Source organism: Dromiciops gliroides, chromosome 2, assembly GCF_019393635.1.
Source record: "Dromiciops gliroides isolate mDroGli1 chromosome 2, mDroGli1.pri, whole genome shotgun sequence".
NCBI classification, from domain to species: Eukaryota; Metazoa; Chordata; class Mammalia; order Microbiotheria; family Microbiotheriidae; genus Dromiciops; species Dromiciops gliroides.
The window spans coordinates 172,364,111-172,385,690 of NC_057862.1; the positions used below are offsets into that span (position 1 = coordinate 172,364,111).

Here is a 21,580-nt window from a genome sequence, read left to right on the forward strand (position 1 = left end):
TCCGCCCCCGCCCCCTCGGACTGGGCGCCCAGTGACCCTTCTCTGGCCTCCTGGCCTCGCATCCCCTCCCCACCTCCACTGAAGGGCTCCTTCCAGCAACTCAGGAACACCTCAGTCCTCTCTGTGTGTACTGCAGTCTTGCTTCCTCTTTCCTTCCCTCTCTTTATTCAGGGTTTACTCCAGGCATCCTAAGGACAAATCATTACTGCCTAATGGATCTGCATGCGCAGTTGTTGGATAAAGTTCTGCCTTAGTTGTTGGATTTTTTTCCCTTTCCCCTCCTGGGGTAAGGGACATTTTTAACACAGAGAGCCACCCCCAGCTGTCACCCCCAAAACACATACACACTGTCTCTTTATAACCACTAAGCAAAACAGCTGGGAAGAGGCAATCAAACATGGCTTTATCTTTATAAAATACAGAAATTGCCTACTAAAAATCCCATTTCTACTTTGAATGAAAGTCGTTCAGTACAGTATAATTTTGCAGGCTAATGAGCCAGTTTTACAGACAAGTGTTTCGTGTAAAATGTTTTGGGAGAAATGAAAATGTCCTTGAAGTGACATCCTTTAAAAAGAGTATTAGAAAAGAAAGGGAGGAGAAAGTAACATATTCCAAAACAAGAGGATTTTAATTTACACATTTGTTCTCAGAAAGGGATGTTTTATTAATTTTTCAGATGAATTATAAATCGCCCAAGGCTTAAAGTGGTCTGAGTAAAGCATCGGACCCATGTTTGAAAAGGGGGGGGGGTATTGAAAAGGGCTTTTCCTCCAGATTTTAAAATTTTAATTTCATCCTCCTAGAAGAAGAAAAAAAATCATTTCTCTGCTTCCTCTCAGAGACTAAGTTATATGTTTACATTTGTGAGGGGGGGGGGGGGGAGAAATACCTTTTTCTTCCAATTCTGAAATTTCATTGGCAGCCTTGAAGCAAAACGAAGAGAATACACCCTAAGGAACCGAGCTGCTAAGAGCTCATGCAGAAAGTTGTTCTACTTAAAGCGGTAGTTAACACTGAGAGGAAGAGAGAGAGAGAGAGAGAGAGAGAGAGAGAGAGAGAGAGAGAGAGAGAGAGAGAGAGAGAGAGAGAGAGAGAGAGAGAGAGAGAGAGAGAACTTACCAAATAGAAAATATAAAAATCTCTTCCTGGTGCTCTTCTTGTGGCTTGGAAATTCAGGACTTATGGGTTTTTTGGAGTCTTTTGTGAATCCTCGGGTTTTTAATGTTTTCTGGTGGTGCTGGGTTGATGGCTCTGACATCATTGCAAGTTTCTTGGCAGTGAGAGCCCCACCACAGCCAATTCCTGACCCAGAAAGTTGTGCCTGCTTTCCTGGTATCAAGTCATTCCTTATTTTCTCCTTCAAGGGAGCCACCCCCCACTGCAGGCATAGGAATCTGTGCACTGCATGAAGATGCTGGGGAGGTGATTATTGGCTTGATTAGGAATCAAATTGCCAACCCGAGGGCAGAAAGCTTGTAATTTGCAGAGTGACTGCAACAGCGAAAAGGGTTCAGCTCACTGGATATTTCTGAATTTTTTGTGCTTCTAAAATCTAAATTTTTTGTCTTTCAGAGACCACTCTCTGGGTGCCCCAAACTGAAATCCTAAACTAATAATGAACATGTTATTTTCCTGATTTTGTACTTGGCCAATGGGGCATCTTGAGCCAAGATTCTGAGGTGTTCTCATTCAAAACACCATTCTGGACCTCAAACCCAGTGTCTTTCTGTGGTGTGCCAAGGGAGGAAAGCCTTGGAAATAAGTCAGCCTCTGACCTGAAGATACTGGAGTCCCTCTTCCTTTTGGTCAGGCTCAAAGCTCTTCTGTCAGTGGGGGTAGAGAAAGTGGAAGTGTGGAGGAGGGAATGAATTGTAGTTTCACTTAAGACCAGAACCCTGGAAGTTTAGTGGGATAGTTGGAATAAACCTCAAAGGCCATTTGTCCTTCTTTTTACAGATAAGGAATATTCAGTGTATTGAGTTTAAATGACTTGCCCAGGGTAACACATGGGTAGTAAGTGTGCAAGGAGGAGTGCTCCTTGTGCTTTAATATTAAATAGTCTTATAAACATTACATGTTGTTCATGCATTTAACTCCTACTCAATTTGAAGAGTGCTAGATTTAGAAAGATTACTTTCAAATCATTGTCAGCCTCAGTTTCCTCACCTGCAAAATTAAAATAATAGAACCTATCTGTCAGAATCAGATGAAGTGAGATAACATTTATAAAGCTCTTTAAAGTTTGCAAAGTACTTTACCAATGTTATCTCATTTTATCCTCACAATAACCCTGATAAACAGTTGCTATTATCCTCATTTTGCAGATCAGGAAACTGAGGCAGACAAAGGTTAAATAACTTGACCAGGGTTACACAGCTAGCAAGTGTCTAAGTTTGGGCTTGAACTGATTTCTCCCTGACTCCAGGTTCTGATATTATGTTCATGCTGAGAACTCATTTTAAACTTTGGAGGGACAATGTGTCACAGTGGAAAGAGCATTGCCTCTAGTGGACCTGGGTACAAATCAAGCCTCTGATTATTTACCCTCCTTTAACCTCACTTTAAGCTCCCTGGGTTTCTTCATCCGGAAAATGAAAGGGTTGGACTACATGGCTTCTAAGGTCCCATTCTGCTCTAAAATCACGGTCATCAGATCTCTGGAATAGGGCTGAAATCATGACGGGCTTCAATAATATCACACAGCTGTTCATGAAAGAGAATTCCCTGAAAAGAATTCCCAAGGGCTTAACAGAGAATATTGTTGCAGAGCATACATTGATATTATCAGCCTCTATTTTCAGTGACTAACTTGTATATACTAGTTAGTTGACCATCCAGTTAAAGGATTCTAAGAAATATGAAGATTATAGAAAGTCTATATGTGATTGTATGATTTCACAAAAATCCATGTACCAAAAGAAAGGCCGACCTTGCCACATAGATTTAGATTCAGAAGGGACCTAGATCTTCTGTCCCAATCTCCTCATTTTACCAATGGGAAAACTGAGGCCTATATAGGTCAAGTGACTTACCAATGGCTAGCTGAAATTCAAACTCAGGTCCTCTGATTTCTAAATCTAGCAGTCTTTCCACTGTCACAAGCCGGTTAATCTTTGCTGAACTCATTTCATAATAAAAGATTCTATGAAAACTTTTTTATTCATGCATTTAATAGTTAATATTGATTTAATTATTAAGGTCTTTCTTGCTATTTTTTCAAATAAGGCAAGAGAATGCATGTGAAAAGGCTTTTTCTCAGCTTGGACATTCAGATGCCAAGGTTTTAAAATATAACAACCTACAGAAAGGATGCCTCCTTTAAAAAAAAAAACTAGCATTTTCATATACAGTGAATTAAGGTTTTGAAAAGTGCTTTACTACTACTACTTACTACTACTACTACTACTGCCACCACCACTACTACTACTACTACTACTAAATACGTAACATTTATATAGCACTTACTATGTGCCAGGCACTGTGCTAAGCACTTTACTATTATTAAATCATTTTATCCTGACAACAACACTAGGAAGTAGGTGCTATTCTTATCTCCATTTTATAGATGAGAAAACTGAGTCAGATAGAGGTTAAGTGACTTGCTCCAGGTAACTCAGCTAGTGAGTGTGGGAGGCCAGATTTTAACTCAGGCCTTCCTGCCCCACTCCTTGATAATACAGCTGTATAGCAAATCCCTTATATTTATAGTAGTACATACTTGTAGTGCTTTCCTCCACTAAGGTCCTTCTCTGACACTTCATTGAGATACGGTGAGTATTCCTAAAAGCTGTGCCAACTGAGTTACAGGCTCTGGCAGGTCCCACCAATCTGTAAAAGCTGCTAGTACCAGCCAAGGACAGACTGTGTCTGCTCTCAGAACTAAAGAAGACCATGGCCAGATGGCTACAAGATTATGAACTTTCTGACCACAGAACATTATGAAAAGAGCTGTTGACATTGTAGAGGGGACACAGACAGAGCCACCCTCACCAACCACAGATCTGTGATGAAGCCTAATAATCCCTTACCAATAAGGACCTCTCTAAAGATCCATGAGTGTACATTCTTCCTTTTCATTTGATGCAAAATAGGATTTAAAAAAAAATTTCATGACTAGCACAGATTGGGACCTATATTTCATTTTTCCAAAATAAAACTACAGAGATATTTAAATTTAAAAGGTGACTGCAGCTCACGTGATTACTTTAATTTGGAATACACATACAGGCTTACTTGTGCATGCACATTAAAGAAAGAGCTTTTTGTGGCAAGGGAGTTCTTTAAAAACTAATCTCAGCCCCATATAACATAATACATCATTAATAATATACAGACTATAAACTCTGCATTTGCATCGGCACAAGTGACCACTACTTTGTCTGTAGCCTGCATATGAAAATGACTCTGCCAAGATATTTCAACTTAATAAAAGTAATTTGTCATTTTAAATCTTGTGCCTCCAAATTTTGCTGATGCAATTTGTAACTATTGGTATAGATTGTGAGAGTGTACTCATAGAGCTATACCTGTGTCAGAGATGGTTAGGATTTAGAATGAGACTAATTTGCTCTCCCATGAATAATTCTTACCAGTATGCCCTGATTAAAGGAAACCAATGATGGACTTAAGGGGAAAAAAATAAAAGAATCGTTTTTGTTTTCTTTCTATTGTCATCATGAAAACAAACCATTCCTGAGTCAGTTCAATATGTATTTACTTGGATCCTATTATATGTATGGCTTTGGGTTAAACACCAGAGAGAGATACAAAAAAGGGCAAAAGATAGTCCCTGCCCTCAAGAAGCTCCCAATCTAATGGGAGAGACAACATGCCAACAAGTATGTGTAAATGAGATATATACAGGATAAATTAAAGATAAATTCAGATGGAAGATACTAGCATTAAGGAGGAGTGGTAACAGTTTCTTGTAAAAGATAGAATTTTAACTGGGACTTGAAGGAAGTCAGGTGAAGAAGACTAAGTGTTTGAGGATGATGCTCAGCACTAAGGCAGAGAGTCACGTCTTTTAAAGTAGATTAATAGAGCAAGCCCCTGTAAAAGGAAAGGAGGTAGAGTGGAAAAGGGACCAGCTATAATCATAGGGAAAACCCATCAATTAAACCAGTAAACTCAAGGACTGGCCAAAATGCCCCTCTTTTAGAAGAGACAAAAGCAATTTGGGATAGAGGGCACCAAATGGACAGTTGCTTCTGCTTTCACAGAGTAGGATTTTAAAGAACAATGGTAAGGATATACAGATTCTATCTCCTATCTTGATAGGAAGGAAACAGAGCTGTTTTGTCTTCCACCCTGGGAGAAAACCCAGGAGAAGGCTTCCCTCTGTGAATTTATAATAATCTGACCCTTGGCTTTTAATAAATGAGAGAGAATTAATAATCTGAGAAATTAACAATTCTTGATTTGCTCAGGGACTTGAGTCATATGTACAAATTGTGGTACCAGATGGGCAAATTTAGTTGAGCAAAGAAAGAGTTGGGTCAGAAGGGGACAGAAACCTGAGGGGTTTTTTGTTTTGTTTTGTTTTTTTGCTGGGGAAGCTGGCACATATAGCTATTGTCTCTGATGCTGGGCACCCTCCATGGCACAGATCTGCAAGACTGGCAATGTGGCATAGGCAGTCTTATAGAGTAGGATGTAGTTGCATCCAATAAAAAAGCCAGGCCCTGTGGGAAGGGCATTATGTCAACAAGGGAAGGGAGGAGAGTTATGGCCTGGACCTGGTCAAGGGAAAGAAGGTGGGGGTGGCACTGGTGGGAGAATGGAATGGAGGGAAAAAAGCACAACCTTTCTCCCCCAGTGCCAATATCAGCACTGATATGGGGCAAAGCCCTGGTAATCACATGATAGTTCAGCTATGGAATGGTCTACTCAATCAGGGCAGCTATGTGGTACAGTAAATAGAGTGCAGGGCCTCTGGAGTCAAGAAGACCTGGATTCAGTGACTTGCCCAAGGTCACAAAACTGGTATCTGAAGACACTTCCTAGTTGTGTGACCTTGGGCAAGTCACTTAACCCTGTCTGCCTCAGTTTCCCCATCTGTAAAATGAGCTGGAGAAGGAAATGGCAAACCACTCCAGCACCTCTGCCAAGAAAACTCTAAATGGGGTCACAAAGAGTCAGAAACCACTGAACAACAACAATAACTCTGAATTACCTTTGTATCTCTCCTACCACAGTGCTTTCCAAGGAGAAAATGTTTTAGTTAAAATGTTGACTAAACATGTTATCTATCCTAAGGCAGGAGTACAATAATGCCAATGATCAAAAGTGGTACATAAATTTTTTAAAAATCTTGGAATCTAATATATTATGTAAAGTGTTTTTAAAACCATATTTACCCTCCTTATTATGTTTTTCTTAGGCTAATACTAAAGTTAAAACTGTTGAGGGTACATCAGTATATACACTGAGACATAAAGAACATGATGTGGGATTAAAATCCACATCCAGATAAATGAGAATTATCTTTAAAGAATTCTTCAAATTTCTGATTCTTTAGAAGTTTTCCTAGCCATGTACAGAATGTTTTTGATAATATCACTACAATGGTCTTTGCAGGATGGACTAAACCCCAAATCCCTTGTAAGAACTTTGGAATATGTTAGTACATCTTAGCAGTTGGTAAGTGGTAAGAGTATTGAATTAATTCCATCACATACAAATGGTATTAAAATAAAACTATTAGTTTTGGCTATATATTCTATTCACGGCCAGAGGCCTGATTATGTTAAATAATACAAGTGAAGACATTTATTTACAATTATAGCCAAAGATGATTGATTCATATGTCATAACCACTACTGCCACCTGTTGGAGAAAAGAAATGAATGGCATTCTGGGTAATTTACCTATCTGCAAAGGTACAAAAAGACAATCATTTGCCATAGATCAGAGATTTAAAGTTGGAAAGGACCTCCTCTTTCTATAGATGAGGAAACTGACTATCAAAGGATTTACTAACAAAATGAGCAAGGGGCAGGGCTGGGATTTGAATCAGATCTCCTAACTCAAAATTCATTTCCATTGTCTTGCTTGTTCATCTTTTTGATGTACAAGAAAAGATGCTTATCCTTACTCTTTGCTAAACTGAAATTTGTATTTACATTACATATGCAGTCTCCAAAAAAATCGGTCAGTCAGCATCTAAGGGAATAGGAAAAATCTTACATTTTGGCTTAAGATTAAAATCAATATAAAACTCTATCAGTACTCAGATATAATAAAGAGGGTTGTCTAAAGCCCCAAATGCCCATTTAAACTGAGGTGAAGAATCAAGGCCCACCAAGATATTTGCAAAATGCATTTGGCTACTAGCCTTGTTGTTGAAATCTGGGTCTCAGGTAAGGTATCACTTGAGTCAGCAATGGCAAGGAGGAACATGTGACAGCAGACAAAGTTCCCTTTGCTGGTTCCGATATCACTGGCCTTTTATTTGCCGCCAGGAAGGTTGGAGGTCGGAGTCGAGTTGAGGCTTATTGCTAGATATCTGCATAGCTTTCTACCTCTTTTTTTTCTATACCCATCCAGGCTTGGGATGTACCAGTTCAGATGGCAAGTAAAGAAACAGTGAGGCCTATAAATTTTTATAACAACCAGCTTACCCGGTTTAAAAATAAACTAAGTTAATTTGTACCATATAGTACAGGGTGAAGTTCATTGTAGCATTCTTGAGGGAGCTTGGATTGTAAGGTAGACTGAAAGAGATAATTTAGTTTTTATATCCTGAAGGAATGGCTAAGAAGGAACTTCACATTATTTGTTATTGTCTGAATTTGTGTTTAAATTAAAAAGTTTAGAGAAAAGGAAGCTTAGACAAGGGTACTTCAGGGGCAGGAAAGATGCAGAAGGACTATTTTAGCAATTCTGTGTTCTGTGACCACATTATATATCTCTTAAACCCAAGATGCTTAAATCATACTGCAATATTCCAGAGTGAATTCCAGCTCATTTACATCTTCCTAAAATTCAGGTCTGATCACATCCTCCCTCCCAAACCCCTCTCCACACACACTCATTAAACTCCTGTGGCTCCCTAATACTCTGAGGCTCAAACATAAAATTCTTTGTTGTTCAAAGTCTTCATAAGCTCCCTCTTCCCACCCCACCTTTTCAGTCTTCTTACACCATAATCACCCCCTTGTACTACTGGAACCAATGACTTTTGGACACTTGGCTATCCCTCACACAAGACATTCTACTTCCTGACTCGAGGCACATTATCAGTAGTTGTCTTCCATGACTAGAATGCTTTCACTCCTCATCACCTCTTTCTGACCTCTTTAACTTTCTTCAAGTCCCAGCTAAAATCCCACCTTCTACAAAAAGCCTTTCCCACTCCCCCTTGGAGCTAACACCTTCCCTCTGTCGATTACTTCCAGTTTTTCCTGTCTATCTTGTTTGTATGTAGTTGTCTGCATTCTGTCTCCTGTTAGACTATATGTTCCCTAAGGGCAGGGATTGCCTTTTGCTTGCTTTTATAGCCCAGAGTTTAGCACAGTGCCTGGCACATAGTAGGTGCTTAATGAGTGTCTACTGAGGGGGCAGCTAGGGACGAAGTGAATTCAGGAGGACCTGAATTCAAATTCCGCCTCAGACACGTGACACTAGCTGTGTGACCCTGGGCAAGTCACTTGCAGGGCAAGTCACTTAACCCTCATTGCCCTGCAAAAAAAAAAAAGAAGTGTCTACTGACTGACTGACAGCTGCTAATTAATTTTGTAACTTTGGACATGGCATTTAACCTGCCTGGGCTTCAGTTTCTTTACTAGAAAAAAGAGGTAGATGGCCTACATTACTGTTAAAATTCCAAGTGCTACACATATTTAACCAGTGTATCAGGGATGAGAATTTTGCTCATTTAATTCTCTACTTCACAAATGGAGGATTAATTAATTTTAAAAGTAAGAGACCTTAGAGATCACCTAGGCCAGAGGTGTCAAACTAACTCCCCAGTGAAGCTCATAAAAGGTTAAAATGTAACTGGGAAATGTTTAACAAAATAAATAAAAATACAATACAACAAATATAATGTAAATTTATGGTTTTCTAAGTCATTATGTGGCCCATGGGGATCTATTTCTTTTTGAGTTTGGCACCACTGATGGAGGCCAGTTTATAGAGGAGAAGACTATGGTCCAAAGATGTAATCAAATGAGCTAATATTTTTAAAAGAGTGATTTATCAACCTTAAAGCACTGCTAAATGTTAACTATTACTCTTTTTTAAAAAATTCTGAACTTGAAAAATAAAACAAGCATTTCCATAACATAGCAGAATAGAAAAAAAGGATGATTGCAGTGAAACTGAAAATGTTATTTACAACTTGCTATTCCTTTTAAATCTATAATAAAGTTATCTTTTTATCCCCTTTTTTCTTTTCCTCTCCTCCCCCCTGACATGGCTACCCTTAGACATAAGTAGGTATGTGTATATATGTATATGTGCATGCACGTATATGTATATATATACATAAATATGTATATGTGTGTGTCTATGTATATATATATACATATATGTAAAATCATTCTATACATTCTTCTATTTACTAGTTCTTTCTCTAGATGTAGATAGCATCTTCCTTTATAGGTCTTTTGGAGTTAATTTTGGTATTTATAATAGCCAAAATGACTTAGTTCCTCAAAGTTGTTCTTAAAACAATATTGCTGCTTTTCTATACAATGTTTTCTTGGTTCTGCTCATTTTACTCTTCATCATTTTGTGCAGGTCTATTCATGTTTTTCTAAAATCATCGAGCTCATCATCTCTTATAGATACTATTACTCCATCATGATCATATTCTATAACCTATACTACATGATTAAAGGTCACACAGGTAGTAAGTATGGGAGCAGGGATTCTCCTCAGTTCCTTGGTCTCCAAATCTAGCATGCTTTTCATTCTACAAAACTTTCCCCTCTTCTTTAAAATATGTTCATTATATCAGATTTAGAGCTGCAAATGACTTTAGAAACCACTGAATCCAACCCCCTCATTTTACAGATGAAGAAATGGAGACCCAGAGAAGTCTACTGACTCTTTAAATATACCACTGATATTCATGATATTGCAATAAGAAGCAAGTGAGCATAGTAGGTAGAAAACTAGCCTCTGGGTCAGTAAGTCCTAGGTTCAAGTCTCTACTTCAGATACATAATTATTCAATAAACTCCACTTACTCCAAATGATCTCCAGTATCTAACTGGGCCCCTCCTACTTTTCCAGTCTACTCTGTGATCAAGTGACACTGGCCTCTGCTGTTCTCAACACTTCACCTCCTGACTGAGATTGCTTTAATTGGGTGTCTCCCATGCCTGGAACTCTCTCCCTTCTCAACTTTGCCACATGGTTTCACTGGCTTCTTTCAGATTTAACTAGAGTATTTCTTTCTACAAGAAGCATTTCCCAGTCCTCTTTAATCTCAGTGGCTTCCCTTTGAGATTATCTCCCAGGGCTGTGCCTGGAGTCAGGAAGACCTAAATTCAAATCCAGCCTCAGACACTTACTAGTTGTGTGACCCTGGATAAGTAACTTAATTCTGTTTGCTTCAGTTTCCTCATCTGTAAAAAAGAGCTAAAGAAACAAATGGCAAACAACTCCAGTATCTTTGCCAAGAAAACCCCCAGAAGGGTCAGGAAGAGTCCGGATATCATTGAAAATGACTCAACAAAAACCAATTGATCCTTTAAATGTCTTGTTTTTATAAAGTTGTTTGCATGTTATCTCTCCCAATTAGACTATGAACCTCTTGAGGGTAAGGACTGTTTTGTTTGGTTTTGGTTTTCTCTTTGCATTCCCCTTAGTACAATTACTCAAAAAAAAACCCAACCAAACAGGTCCTTGTTTTGTGACTTGATGACTTGACTTGGATGATCCTGGAGAATCACATCACCCCTTAATAACTAAGACAATAGGTAACAAAGTTGCTGGTCTATGTTGGCAGAGGGAGTTCCCCATAGCAATGAAATCCTAAGTCTAGATGAAATCAAACAAACAAAACCCCAACCTGGGATAAGTGCGTTTGTATTTTGTTATTTAGGATTCCAATAATACAGTTATTTGATAAAACACGAGGTTGTGGGGTGTTTTTTTTTTGTAATTGTTAATGTATTCAAAAGTATATTTTCTAAATAGATATCCAGTCTTTTTAGACCTCTTCCCATAAGCTCTAGATAATGTCAAGTTTGAAAGTCTTTGACCCCATAGTTTTGATGTTGTTAAAAGAAAAATAATACTTGTCATCTCCCTCACAGAGAAGTGGTAAGGATTAAGAAGATAAACAATGTGTCCATAAAATGTCAAAAAAGTTGGATGCAAATAAATTTTAAAAGGTCAAATCAGCCAAACTGATTTCAGCATCATAGTCAAATGCCCTTGATCGAATTAAAGGCTTTATTTTCATTCTGATCACTTGATAATGGAATTTGTCTGAATGGCCCACCCCTTAGCTAATGAGTGAATTTTCCCTATTGTTTTAGTTTTCACTTCCAAGGATATAGAAAGGAATGCTGTGTCCTGGGTTTGACTTTGATTTTGAAACTCCTACAAACACATGCCACCCTACTGGAAGGCTTCTTCTGAGGATTCAACTGGTTCCCAAATAAGGCTCTTCCACCAAGATGCCTCTTTGTGGCCTGAAAGTGTTGTGACCTTGGGTTCTTGAAGGTTATGCCATCAGTATGATCTAGCAGATGCTACTGAACTGAAAGGGCTTTGAGTCAAACCTAGTGAAAGATGATGGCATTTATTGTAAGACCAAACTACCTTTGGTTAGAGGGTCTCATCTTCAGAAGTTTGACTACCAAATGGATATATTTTTTGGCCACAGAAACTCATGAAAGCACTTCCTTCCTCTTGCTAGCAAAGTGATGGATTCCACCTATGGAATGAGGTATACTTTTTCTAACATGACCTATGTATTGCTATACTTTGTTTGATCCTAGCTAAGTGGCAGCTAGCCTGGAGTCAGGAAGACCTGAGTTCAACTCTGGCCTCAGACACTTATTAGCTTTGAGACTCAAAATCACTTAATCTTGTTTGCCTCCATTTCCTGAGATGTAAAATGAGTTGTAAAAAGAAATAACAAACCACTTAGTATCTTTGCCAAGAAAACCACAAATGGGGTCATGAAGAGTTAGATATGACAAAAATGACTCAACAACAATACTTATATATTACAAGAGACATTTCTATTGGGGGTGAGAAGGAGGGGGAGTTAGAGGGAAATGAAAGTCATATTTAAAAAAAAGAAGAAAAGAACATCAAAACACCAATAAAACACATTTTAAAATAAACTTTAATAAAAAAAGAAGGCTATGAAGACCACCTACGAGGTATGAATCTTCACTGGGCAAGAGAATGCTCACACTGATGAAATCACAGCCCTTCTGAAGCAATAAGAGGCATTGCTTTGAGAACATTAGTTGGAACTACCTCATTTTACAAATAATGAAATTGAGGCTAATGGCCCAAGGTCCCAGGAAGCCTCCCCACAATTAGGATTTTAATCAAGATCCTGAATAAATAGACTGCTTCTTTACATGGTTAAGGGGCCAAACTATTTGTTTGCACATTTTAGTTCAAAATCCTTTGGGATAAATCTCAGCTTCTCTAGGGGGGTATTGATTATTGTCTTGTCCATTAGAATGTAAGCCTCTTGAGAGTAGAGGCTGTTTCACTTTGTATTTGTATCCTGGGGCCTACTAGAATACCTGTGACTTAATAAGAGTTTAGTAAAAGTGTAATTGAATTAGTCTCCAAAAGTTACCTAAAGGCATTCCAGTATCTATAAAGAAAGGGGTTGTTCCTAGCTCTAGGAGGGGCTAAAGAGAGAGAAGAAAATGGCAAACCATTCCAATATATTTGCCAAGAATACTCCAATTGGGGTCACAAAGAGTCAGGCATGACTGAAATCCTCTAAACAGCTAAACAACAACAAAAAAAGCAAATGCTTAGGGTTCAGACTCTTTTCTCAACTTTAATCCCTTTGTAAAATATTTTGTTGTTATTAATGTATTTTGCAACGGCAAGGAAAAGTGAGCTGAATTCAAATTCTGACTCAGGTAGCTATGTGACCCTAGGAGAATCACTTCTCTAGGTCTGAATTTCCTCATCTGTAAGGCAGTGCAACTGGATCACCTTTAAAGTACCTATTAGCTCTAAATCTATGATTTGATGAATGTTATACAAATCACTTAAAGCTTTCTGGACCCAAGTTTCCTCATCTCTAAAAAAAAAGGAAGGGTGAGTATTCTAGTGGAGTAGACTCACTAAATGGTTTCTGTGAACCCTTCCACTTCATATATATGTATGTGTGTGTGTACATACATATATGTGTGTATGTATATATATATATATATCTTAAAATTAAGTTTTCTGTTTAATTAGCAAGGTTAATTTGTATGCCCTCTTGAGTAAGACAGCAAAATGCCCTGGGGGTACTGAGGGAATTAAATACTTCATTGTCTATACTCCTGGAATCTTGACTCCAACCAAAGCAAAGCATTGTACAGCCTGGAAATGCAATAGGAATAAAGAAATACAGCATAATTTTGTCCCCATTTACCTCAGGGGGAAAAAAAAAAACTATAGTATTTCATCACATGTTCTCTAATAACTGCTCAGTAGCAGCTTTGAAATCTACTTTTTCAAAACATGCTGATCTATGCCATTGAAACTTTTTGCAAAACTATCTGAAATCACTGTTTGCTAACTGCACAGGGAATTAATTCTAGGGTTTATTCTTTCCTAATTCAGAAAAGGGAGACAGATTTGGAAAGACTTGTTGAAAAGATACCCTTACCCAATACAACAACCACCTCAGTCCCTAAAGAGCAGGGTGACCACATTTTCTAGGGAACAAGTCTTCTTAAAGCCTGCATAATCTTTGGAAAACAATGTTTAGTGGCTTCTCCCACGGACCTCAGGCAACAGGAATATCTACATCATTCTGGGTTTTTTAAAAAAAAATGTTTTAAGTGAAATTCAATAAAGATTCTTCATCTTGTTGTAAGAAATGGCATCTTGACTTGGAGCCAGTAAAAACTGCAATGATTTTGGTAATATCAATTCCTTTTGTAACGATTGGAATGACGCCACCTGCTGGATACTTACTGTAGCAGAGTTCTGCCCATGAAGCGAAGGTCTTTGAGGGCAAGACCAGGAGTCTTTTCTTTGGCGGGGAGGAAGTGACGCAGACTAGTGGGAGGAGGAAGGAAGAGACTGGCGCTCGGTCTGGCTCTCTTTCCTCTGGACTCTGGCGGAGAAGGGAGCTAGAAATGCGCTCTCCCTTTAATAGATAGGAATCTAGACCTTTCTCTCTCTCTTTACCAAATTCTTATTCTCCTTAATAAATGCTTAAAAGTCTAACTCTTGCTAAAGCTTATAATTTATTGGCGACCACTCATTAAATATTTTAGACAGACTAGCTAGAATTTTAGCCCTTAACAGATGGCTGACCACGAAGAGGAAAGCTAACCCTCAGTCTTCTTCTGATCTGCTGGTTGGGTAAGAAATTTCCCCTCCCTCTCCCTTTAACTGCTAAGTACTGGTGTACTGGCTGTGTTTTTCCTTTGAATTTTTCGAATGGACCTTTTAAACTCCCTAATTATCCTATTTTTGATTTTGGTCTGTTTAACCAGACAAATGGGAGATAAGATCATGTTAATGCTTTGTTTTTGTGGATTTTCTATTTTTCTTTTTATTTTTGTTAAAAGAGCCAGCAACTTACTCACACAAGGAAATATCTCTCCCTCTCCCAACCATGCTTTTTCAGAGAAACCTGAAGAGATTCCCGCAGCTTTTCCCAGTTCTAACACTAATTGTTGCTCTAATTTTGCATGCCTGGAGGCAATGACCCACCCTCTAGAAGCTTTTAATCCCCTAGCACCTGGAGGCAAAGTGGGGGAAGAGGAATCCAGGCCTGAGTTCAAAATCAAGTCTGATTCAAATTGCTCTGGTCCCTCCCCTCCTCTCCAGACCCCACCCTCTACTCCTCCTATGGCCAAGCCCATTGCTTCCCCTGCCTGGGAAGTCCAGAGATCTGATGCGCATGCTCAACTTTTTCTACCTGCATTTGCAGCTTCAGGCTCAGCCCTTCCCCGGCCTGGCTGTGCTTTTGAGACAATCTTAGAAAACTCTTTAAATTCCAGATATGCTCGTTTTGTTCATAATTTTGCTAACCTGCTTTTGTCTTTAATTAGTAATCTTATAAAGCATTTGTATGGTGAAAAGACTGACAGACAATATAGAGGGGTTAAAGAAGAAAAACTTAAGCTGAATAAGAATGACAATCAACATAGTTCAAGACTCTGCCTCTTTTGCCATGGAAGGGTATATATTTTACAGAAATGTAGAAGTAAGCAGCAAGGTATTGATATGAGTATTGGGGATTTTAGATATTGGAATCAAAGGTGTTCTGAATTCACTCAGAGTATTAATATCAGTTCAGAGGTTACATAGGATTTCTATGCTATTACATATACATTTTGAAATTAATGGTATGGGTTTATTTTCATAGAGATTTTCATGCTTTTGAGATTGTGTTTTATATTTAGTTTTTAAAACAAGGAGAATATTTGTAAAAGCTTTTTATAGTCATGTGATCAAGTTTATATTTTATAATACTCTTATTAATATTAAGTTCACATTCATTTAGACTTCCTTAGTTTGAATTTCATTGTCTTTTATTGTTCCATGTGTATTTTCTTCTATTCATTTGTCTATCTAATTTTGAAACATTGCAAGATGGTTTTGATTTTATTATACAATGTTAATTCTAGGAGTATTGTGCTCCCATATTCTGAGTTGTTTGTTTTTGTTATTTTTTCTCAACTGATTATTTGATCAAACTCTTTAAAGCATTTCCCTGGCAAATTGGTTGCCATGGCAAGTGTAAATTGATTCTAGAAGTATTATTTTTGATAAGCATATTACCAAAAAAAAAAAAAAAAGAGGGGAACATTTGTAAAAGTTTTCTATTTTCAAAAAAAAAAAAAGTTCTTTGAGATTCTGTTGTGCTTTAACTTGTATTTAAGTATGTTCTGATTTTTCACAAAAGTAATTGTATACTAAGTAAAAAAAAGGGTATTATTTGAAATTGTTGCATAATTATATATTATATTTTGAGTCAAGATGTATTCACATTTTTTGCAATCATTTATTATCCTCAATTTTAAATCCATATGAGACTTGGATTATGGGAACTTATCATTTAAGACATTAATTGCCTTTATTCTGAGTTATCAGATGCCAGTTGGCCAAGATGCCATCCAATCACAAGAGGAATACATGCAAGAGCAGACACTGAACTGTCACATGAGGGGAGACATGCATGAAGTCAAGGTATGGCCGAGGGAACGGCTTTTGACAAATGTTGAGGTTGGATTCTCTTGGTTTAATATTTTATTCTCTTTTTCCCCACAATATTGTACAGATGGCTGGAAGTATTCATCCCACCCATCTCACTTCTACACCTGGCTTCTATGCTCCCTCCTATATGCCTGATGCCATGGACATCTCAATCCCATGCATCTGATTAAGTCTGACTCAGTTTCTTCCAATATGTTCGGTGGCATGGACATATATTCCATCCACCTATTTTAAGCCTGGCATACTGTATGGGCAGTACATATTGCTCAAGTGTGGGAATGCTCATATCCCATCATTTCTCTGTTCTTTTATGGTAACCCCCATAATTATCTCAGGTGTCATGATAAATAACAGTGTTGAATTTGGCCTTGACACCTGTTACCAATTATATTAGATTTTCTAATTTCTCATAATGGCATGAGGATAATTAGGCAGATGATGCAAAAAGTGATGAAACAAAGATAAAAATTATTTTTAAAAATTAATATCGCAGCAATTGTCTTCTCAATTACCCTCCATAAGGGGGGACTATAGTAAGATTATAATTTTAAAGAATGTTTCAATTTTTGTTTTATTATATGTTTCATGTGTAACAACTAAGATTCTGTATTCCCTTAGACATGTTTTTGAGAACTTTCATTGTTTGATTTGATTATTGACAAAGCTGTTTTAAAGTTGTGTTAAGCTCAATTTTGTAGGAAATTTTCCTGGCTGATTACCAGCATCCACACATCAACCCCTGAAAAGACTTCCATTCCACGACTACACCTAGAGGACATCTGAGAAAAGACTTTCAGAGACTTTAAATGAACAGTTTTGATTTGTTGTTTTTGTTGTTTTTTCTCTTTCTGTTATAATATACACCATCTGTAACATGTATTCTCTGCAGAGGCCCTCCCTTTGCAAGACTAATGTCAAAGCGTCGGTTCATGAGGACAAAAAAAAAATCGCCCCTCTGGACAAAACTTTCCTCTCTTCCTTTTCTATATTGTTGTTCACATATTATTAGTTAGCAATAGTTATTATATTGTTTTTACTGTTCCGTCAAGGAAACATTTTGTTTCTTGAGGAACAACAGGGGGGACTGTAACGATTGGAATGACGCCACCTGCTGGATACTTACTGTAGCAGAGTTCTGCCCATGAAGCGAAGGTCTTTGAGGGCAAGACCAGGAGTCTTTTCTTTGGCGGGGAGGAAGTGACGCAGACTAGTGGGAGGAGGAAGGAAGAGACTGGCGCTCGGTCTGGCTCTCTTTCCTCTGGACTCTGGCGGAGAAGGGAGCTAGAAATGCGCTCTCCCTTTAATAGATAGGAATCTAGACCTTTCTCTCTCTCTTTACCAAATTCTTATTCTCCTTAATAAATGCTTAAAAGTCTAACTCTTGCTAAAGCTTATAATTTATTGGCGACCACTCATTAAATATTTTAGACAGACTAGCTAGAATTTTAGCCCTTAACACTTTATAAGGAGGAATCTTTAAAAAGAAGCATGGTTCCCATTCTTCAGACCTAGTCTTATTTTCATTTAAGGAGGAAAAAAAAAAACATTTTGAAAAACGGGTAAGAAGAGTACCACGGCTGCTATAGTATTCTTGAATTTTCAATGAGCACTTTGAATAATTGTACATTGAAGGGATCTCATAATAGAAACATCTATAGGAATGACAGAAAGGAAAGAAACTTTCTTTTCTATTATAGTGATTAGCTTCTCCGTTTATTTCATGGCATTTACTTATCATTTGATGGAGTTTGCTCCTAACATGTAGAGTAAAAAGAGAGAGAGAAAAGCAAGGAAAAAAGAGAAAAGACTAATTAAATTTAATGGCACACTTCCAAGACAAAGATAAAGTCTTTAGCAACATCTGCAGTTTCAATTTTTGAACTGCAGGTTCATATGTTGGCAGGAATATATCTTTTTTTAAAAAAATCATTCATTAATGGAAGGAAAATTTAAAAGACATGGGTATTTGTTAAGTTTTTACAAATCCTTTCAAATTACACAGGATGTCACAGAATATATGCTTAATTACAAATAGCAACCTTTGTATTAAAAAAATCACTTTATTACCCTCTATAAACATTTTATGATTCTGTTTAGTTTATGGTTGAATTAAAAGAAAATGAAAGCCTGAGACAAACCTCTGAATTTTTCTCTTTCTCTTTTAAACAGCCTTCATTAGAACCATAATTTAGTGCTTTCTGTAACTGGGTAAAGAGATGGGACAAATCTACTTTTATTATTCAGTCAAATGTTGAAAAGTCGCTCTTGGCTTTTGATGAATTTTTAATATGCCAGAGAACTCTCAAGATCCCACTTTAGCTATGAGATCTGGGGAGAGCTTCAGCATGGATTGAATTGCTGATCTGCCTCCGCTGAATTTTCTTTAATGTTTTCATCCTCTAAGTTGCAGAGGGACAGAGAAATAAGATTTCTCCATCCCCATCTCAATCTCATAAGAAGAATTCTCTAAAAGCTGTCGTTAAGAGGGAATCTGAGGCCCAGTCTGTACCTGTTCGGGACAAGGCTGGGGTGCTCCCCCTCCTTTCCCCCTTAATCAATAGGAATAAAAATATAGCATCATAGAATCTGGAGTTGAAGGGTACTTCAGAGATAATGTAGTGCAATGTTATCATTTTTACAGTTGAGGAAACTGAGGCCAAATGCATAAAATTAAATAAAAAGGAAACCACTAATATCAAAAATAATGTTGTCTATTATATAAGGTCAATAAACACTTATTAAGCATCTACTATATGACAGAGACAGCTAGGTGTAGTTTTGGATAGAGTGCCAGATCTGGAGTCAGGAAGACTTATTTTCCTGAGTTCAAATCTGGCCTCAGACACTTACTAGCCGTGTGGCCCTGGGCAAGTCATTCAACTTTGCCTCAGTTTCCTCATCTGTAAAACAAGATAGAGAAGGAAATGGAAAACTGTTCTAGTATCTTTGCCAAGAAAATCCCAGAAAAACGACTGAACAACAAATCTCTACCCTTATATCGTATATCTTGTTTACCACCCATTTAATTTAAATGCAAGTTGATTCAATCAAAGCTGTAGTAGACTATAACTGTTTGCAGACTAATTCTTTCACCTAAAGATTGTTCCCAGCAATAATGATCATTGACCCAGTTTATTGGTTGTGGATATTCAGTTGTTTTCAGCTAACCAATTCTTAGAATTAAAGAGGTAGATTCAGAATACTGGAGGTATCAATCTTTTTGTAGTCTGTCTTGGTCAGATCTCATTTGACTGGTTGTATTCATTTCTAAGCACCACAGTTTAGCTGAACAGGGTTAAGTGACTTTCCCAGCATCACACAGCTAGGAAATGTCTGATGCCAGATTTGAACTCAGGAAAATGAATCTTTCTGACTACAGGCCTGGCATTCTATCCACTCTGCCATCTAACTGCCCGTAAGTGCTACTATGTAAATGGTAGCCATTATTATTATTATTACCTCCATTATATGATTCACAGATAAAGAACCTGAGCATCAAAGAATTTAAGTGACTTGGCCAACACAGAGCTGTTTAGCTGCTACCCTGCACTATTAGTTCATATTAAGCTTTCTTTTCACCCACATTCCAAGATTGCTTCTTCCCACCCCCCATGCCCCTGCCAAACCTACCAGCCTCCTAGGCAGTTGATTTTTTGAACCCAAGTGGAAGACTTCACATTTGGCTCTTCAAAATTTCATCTTATTACATTCAATCTGTGCTCCTAGTTTTTCAAGATCTTTTTGGATACTGACTCTGTCATGCATCCTATTAGCTGTCCCTCCTGGCTTTGTGTTGTCTGCAGATTTCATAAATATGCCATGCAGGCCTTCATTCAAGTCACTGATAAAAAAAATTGAATAGCAGAGTGCCAAAGATGAAATCCTTGGGCACTTCACTAGTCATATATCTCCCCCAAGCTGACTTGAAGCCCCTTCATGAAGACTCTTTGGGCCTCATCATTCAACCAGCTCTAATTCCACTTCACAAAGACTATTTTTCCATCTTATTCACAAGAATGTCATAAGAAACTATTTATATCCTCCTCACTATTGTTTCAAATGTTTTACTGAAATCTAGGTAAACCATGTCTATAGGATTCCCCTTATGGACTAGTCTGAGAACCTTGTCCAAAAAAGGAAATGAAATCAGAATGCCATGATCTCTTCTTGATGAAGTCATTCTAACTTAGTGACCTTTATCCTCAGATGTTTATAAATTACATATCTCTTAAAGAATATATCCTAGGGGCAGCTAGGTGACACAGTGGATAGAGCACCAGCCCTGGAGTCAGGAGGACCTGAGTTCAAATCCAGTCTCAGACACTTGACACTAGCTGTGTGACCCTGGGCAAATCACTTAACCCCAATTGCCTCACTAAAAAAATAAAAAAAAGAATATATCCTAGAATTTTGTTTTACAAAAATAAAAATCAAGCTTACCAGTCTAGAGTTTGCAGTTTTGACTCTTCATTCCTTTTTTAAAGATCAGGGTATTTGTCCATTGTTAATCTTGTGACACTTCTGTCCCCTATGTCCTTTCTCTCTATCTTCCTTCCTTTCTTCCTTCTTTCCTTCCTTCCTCCCTTCCTCTTTTCTTTTCTTTCCTTTCTTTCTGTATCCATTTGTTTATTTATTTGTTCATTCATTCATTTGCTTTGTTGTTTATTTATTTCTGCATTTTTATTTGCTTATTTGTCCAATAATAGTTGGCATTTTTTTTTTTTTTTTGGTGAGGCAATTGGGATTAAGTGATTTGTCCAGGGTCACACAGCTAGTAAGTGTCAAGTGTCTGAGGTCACATTTGAACTCAGGTCCTCCAGAATGCAGGGCCAGTCCTCTATCTACGATGCCACCTAGCTGCCCCAATAGTTAGCATTTTATATAGGCTTTAAAGTTTACAAAGAATTTTACAAATGTTATCTCATTCCATCTTCACAACAACCCTGAGAGATAAATAATATTTTTATTCCCATTTTACACGTGAAGAAACTGAGGCCTATAGAGGTTAAGTAACTTGCCTAGGGTCATGTAGCTAGTAAGCAGATGAGGCTAGGTGGTACAGTGGTTAGAGTGCCAGGCCTGGAGTCAGGAAGACTCCTCTTCCTGAGTTGAAATCTGGCCTTAGACACTTACTAGCTATGTGACCCTGGGCAAGTCACTTAACCTTGTCTGCTTCAGTTTCTTCATCTGT

At 37.8% G+C, this 21,580-nt stretch overlaps 1 protein-coding gene across 4 annotated transcripts in view; it reads right to left on the reverse strand.

Moving 5' to 3' along the window:
• SEMA6D (semaphorin 6D) overlaps nucleotides 1–21,580 on the reverse strand; it is an 809,515-nt gene that overhangs the window by 68,139 nt on the left and 719,796 nt on the right. The window contains exon 1 of one of the 4 annotated variants that reach the window (XM_043985489.1): nucleotides 1,123–1,245. The exons of 2 other annotated variants lie outside the window; for them this stretch is intronic. The gene's annotated coding sequence lies outside the window, so the exon portion shown is untranslated. Of the gene's footprint in view, nucleotides 1–73; nucleotides 189–1,122; nucleotides 1,246–21,580 lie in introns of those variants that run through there. One more of the 4 variants, XM_043985490.1, reaches the window with a different exon arrangement.